This window comes from Dendrobium catenatum, unplaced genomic scaffold, assembly GCF_001605985.2.
Source record: "Dendrobium catenatum unplaced genomic scaffold, ASM160598v2 fragScaff_scaffold_1220, whole genome shotgun sequence".
NCBI lineage: Eukaryota > Viridiplantae > Streptophyta > Magnoliopsida > Asparagales > Orchidaceae > Dendrobium > Dendrobium catenatum.
The window spans coordinates 2229712-2234982 of record NW_021319682.1 but is presented as its reverse complement, the minus strand read 5'-3'; positions in this window follow the sequence as shown (position 1 = coordinate 2234982).

The window sequence follows — 5271 nt, the reverse complement described above, 5'->3', positions numbered from 1 at the left end:
CTACATACCTAATAACATATCGTATAACATTCTCACCTGATGGTTCTAGTTTAAGGATTTTAAGACTCACAAAGGTCATCCTCGCAAGGGCCCTGTAAGAAAGTGGTTGTACTCCGTTAACCATCAAGAAATAGTCTGCTCCGCTTCAAAGCAATGTCGGCTCTCACAACAAAAGATCCATCACACTGGGCATGCGAGATTGGGGCATCCGTATATACCGAGTCATTCAGCTGCATCGCCAGCTATCCAGCATCTGGCATATACCGCGCAATTACACTCCCTGCTATACCGTGTCACTGTCTGGTAAGATCACAAGTTGCTCTTTGACATCTGTAAAATCGGTCTAGTAATTCTTTGATCTCATCCATTCTGATGTATGGGGTCCTCCCCCAGTTTCTCTCGCACCAACCATTTAGATATTGATCTTCTTTGTGTAGATGAACTACTCTAGATTTGCTGCGCTTGTTTCCGCTAATAAAAAATCTTGATGTCCACACGAATTTTTAATTAACTTTACTCTACATTTATTCGAAAAGCAAACAGGTCGCAAACTCAAAAAGAATTAGAACCGATGAGGAGGCAGAGTTCGTGAATTCCACATTCAAAGCCGCATTCTCCAGCTCTCGGTATTCAAGCATGCAGCATCATTGTCGCTTACATCCTGAGCCAAAAGGAGTCGCTGAACGCAAAGCATCGCATATTTTGGATTACGGCCGAGAACTCTTCTTCAAGACAGCTTCGGTTCACTCGGAATACATTTCTGGCCTGATGCAGTGACAACAGCAGTTCACCTTATTAATCGTTCTTCCGTTCATCGCACTAACACTTGAAAATCAAGCTGCGTCGCATTAACACGCATGTTCATATCACTAAACCGGACTACTTCCATTTCAGTGAACATTGGCGGCTGGCGAATGCTTCCCGTTACTTGCCTTCCCAATTGCGGCGCCCCGTCCGAACTAAAATTGACACCAAATTCAACTTCAAGTGTTTTCATGGGAAATGCAAGAAAATCAAAAAGGATACAAATGTCTCAGCAAAGACACGAACAGGCCATCAACCGTCTCTCGTCAGGTTTAAATCTATCCGGAGAATTCGTTTCCTTTTACATAACACTATTCAGATTGCATACTTTTCTCCTTCAGGATTCCAACGTCACTGTCTTCTACCCACATCCGTGATTTCATCCGAACTCACACTCCTGGCACATAAACTCAGCATCACACTATTCGATAAGTATCTGAGATAGCTCATCTGCGACCACATCTTTGCAATGCTCAAGCCCTCATACAACTATACTCAACCAACGAGCTACAGTCCAACGGTCCCCAAACACATCTAAACTGCGGATTTCAACCATAGGTCGTCATGCCCATGGTCACAAGAAAGGCAAAACGGGATCCTGAAACAAAGCAACACAACTAAAATCTGTTTACACTCAGTACAATCCTGCTCGACGACATAGGATACCACAAATTTTGTCTGAGCCGAACAATTCACCAAGAAATGGCGAAAGCATATGGCGGATGAGTTTCGCTTGTCTACAAGGACAAAGCGTGCACATGGGATCTACCTTTCCACCGCCTAAGGCTGGCATCTGATTCCGCTGGAGTGTAGAGTGGACATTCAGACAAAGAATTATAATGCTGACGGCACGGTAGCATTAATTCAACGTTGCAAGATTGGGTTGTCTCATGGCGCAATATGCAAAGAGACTATGAGTCTAGACTAGCGAGGAAACTTTTCAGCGCGGTCGCGAAGCTTCCAACAATCCGGCCTAAGTTTCAGGTGGCTCTTCACAATGGCGGAAATTCAGGCAATTGGATGTAGCTAACACATTTTTACACGGAAATCTACGAGGACAAACTGTGTTCATGAAGCACACCACCTGGATTTGAAGATCAAATTCTCCCAATTACGAGTATGGGCTGCCTCCGCAAAGCCATTTAACGGCCTCAAACAGGCCCCCAAGGGCAATGGACACGTACTTGCACCGATCATGCTCCACAAGCATCGGGTATTGCCGCCACAGGTAAAAAGCCGACTCCTCACTCCTCACATTCATTCAAGACCGAAAATCAATCTACCTGACTTAGTATATACGTTCGACGTGATATCCTTATCACCTAGCGGAACAAGAAGCTGCTATAGCAACTAGTTTCGTAATCTGCACTCAAGATTACGCTGTATATAAGAAGAATCTGGGACCCAAGTTTAAGCATTCTCTCTGGGCATCCACATTACATACGCAGACAGCTAATAGTAATTTTTTGTCCACAATCCTCCTATGCTCAAATCTATCCTTCAACAAGTTCAACTTTATTACTGCAATGCCTTATTAGCAACCGTGCCTCGTACAAAACTTTCCTCTCTCCCAAATCCCGCAGGACAAGGAACTTGCTCGCGATCATGAATTTAATCCGTAAGACATTCACCGCAGTGCATTATAATACCTGACGTATAACAAAGGAACCGGACATAGCATATTGCGGTCACATTCTATCTGCAGCATTCAGCATCGATTCCTAGAATTCTCAGCAATTTCATATCTGTCTGCAAGAGGGCTAACTTAGGTACATCAAGGGAATACAATAACATTCGGTCTACCCATTACAAAATCAAGCCTTCATCTTGTTCGGACAGTCAGCTCTCTGCGGCGGACTGCCGGCAGTGATCCGAATTACCGCAATCCCACTTCAGGATATCTGTACATTCTGCGCCGATAACTGGCTATCTGGACGCGCTAAGAGAACAGAAAACGTGCTAAGTACTCGACCTCCACGGAAGTGCTGAATAGTCGCGCACTAGCAGCTGCCACTCGGCTGACATCCTTTGGCTACAGCGGCTATTAGCTGAATTTTGGATTGAGATGGACAGTAGGCACCAACTCACTTGCATTGCGATCTAATGACATCCGCTAATTGCTTTCTCTAGCACACAATCCGGTGTTTTCATGGCGCAAGAACAAGCACATTGAATTAGAAACGTTTCAATTCGAGAACAACATTCAAAAGCAACATTATCAAATTACTACCCAATTATGCACCGTCGATCAAATTCGGCGGATATTCTAAAAACTAAGCCCCTTTCAACGGCTCGCATTCAAAACATTGCCGATGACAACACTAACCATTCAAAGAATCGTTAGCTTGCGGGGGGATATTAGTACAAGCAAATAAAGTATAAACATATTTCTGTTAATCCAAAGGGATATTACAATGTCAGCATACGGGTTTAACATATGTCTATATATAAGCTATATACTCTGTATTGAAATAAAATATAAAGCTTTTCATCTACTTTCCAAGAAACAAGAAAGTCATCTCATCTTCTTTTCTAATTCCGAACTCTTCTTTCTCTGCGGAGGTCACGACTCTTTATTCCCATAAGCTGCTACTCTGTGGTATCATAAGTAAAGCTCTCTCAGTAATAACTCCGGCCGTGGGATGCATTGATAACCTCTATGACAGCATGCGGACAGCTCAGGCGACGAACACTTCTCCACCAAGGGCTTTGCCAAGAATATGTTGCTCAGCCCTTGGCAGCGCGCGGCTGCAGAACATGTTGTGAGAAGTTAAAAACTCAATGTTTATGGCTTCAAGAGTGTTCTATCGCTGTTAAAATGGATGATTGCATATTCTACGCCACGTAGATGTTATTACTCCTCGTTGGCAAACAAGTGCTTATTTGTGGCGGAGTTTCATGCATGAATATGTTCAAATATATATATATATATATATATATATATATTTACATATATCAAATATATGAAATTTGTTACAAAATTTAAAAAAATTTAATACTAAGGAGATTTTTAAAATAGTTTTAGAAAAATTATTTAATTTTTTTGAGTTAAATCTTCCATATGGTCAAAAGAGTAGAGATAATGAGAAGATAAAAGAAAAAGACAAATACTCACCAAAAGAAAGGGAAAGACGAAAATTTTTTTAAGCCTCGAGGTCACACGTCGAGTGTAGGATGCACACTTTGAGCAAGTGATTTATTGAATTTTGCTCAGAAACTCACACATATTAAAAAAATCATAGATTAGAGCGCGGGAATTAGGAAGAGCTCAGAGTGGGTAATTGTACATCATAAAATCTTTTTTTTTTCTTTAAAAAATATTATTTTAATTATTTTGTCCACCTTCAATAAATGCAGTAGCCTAAATTCTAAGAGAAAAAATTCTTTTATATTTCATATATAAGATTATATATTTCACAATCCTTATTTCCCTATCCTAAAATAAGGGTATGATTCCACCATGAAACTCATGTAGGAATGTCTCAAGGCAAAAGACTTACAAACAACTTGTTGATCAACCTGAAGATTGGTTATAATTGTGCAATTACGTACTCCAAGACATTTAAGATAATTCAATATTTCAATTGACCTGGTATCCTCATGCCATGTAAGAACTATCTTTATTTTATAGGCATTCCTTTGTCAAATTATATATTATATTTAGTATAAGGTCAAACATGAGAATTACTTGTGTTGCTTTTGAAGTTGAATTTGTTAGTTTTTAAAAAATTTATGTTTGGATATGCTTAAAAATATAGGGAGGAATGAAAATTTTCATTTTTAGGGTTTTAAGATTATGTGCAAATTATATATATGGTATATTGTCAAAAAAATTATCTTGATCAGGTACAAATCTCGAAGCAAAAATCAAGTGGAAAGCTTCAAAAATTAATTTGGGGATAATCCAAACTCTGATTTCAGCAAACTTATAGTCAAACTGAACGTCTCGGAAATACGAACCTAACGACACCAAATTCGACTCAATCCGAGCCCAAATGAGTCCAAATCATGGACCCAAAGCGCTGTTGGAAGGTTTGAACCACAATTTGGATTACCAACCGGTTTCCAAACAATACGTGCTTATAGTCGAATCGAGCGGATCGATGAGACGAATTCAACGAGCCTAAGATCACCAAATTCCAACATCATTAAGAAATTCAAATGCCCATCAAACGGTCCATGATCAAGGGATTCAACATCGGCCGTCCATCCAACCACTCCCCATTTACCCTTAATCTCTCACATATTTATCGGTCATGCCACTCTAGAAATCTATAAATAAATCCCTCATTTCTCTTGAAGGGCGGGCCGAAGCAAGAAAAGAAGAAGGAAGAAGCTCCTCCTCGACTACCGCCGGACTTCCGCTAGACCACCACTTGAGGCCCTCTCCTCCACCGGACCACCACTTAAGGCCCTCTCCTCTACCGAACCACCGCTTAACGTCGGAGTTCCGTCGAACCACCACTT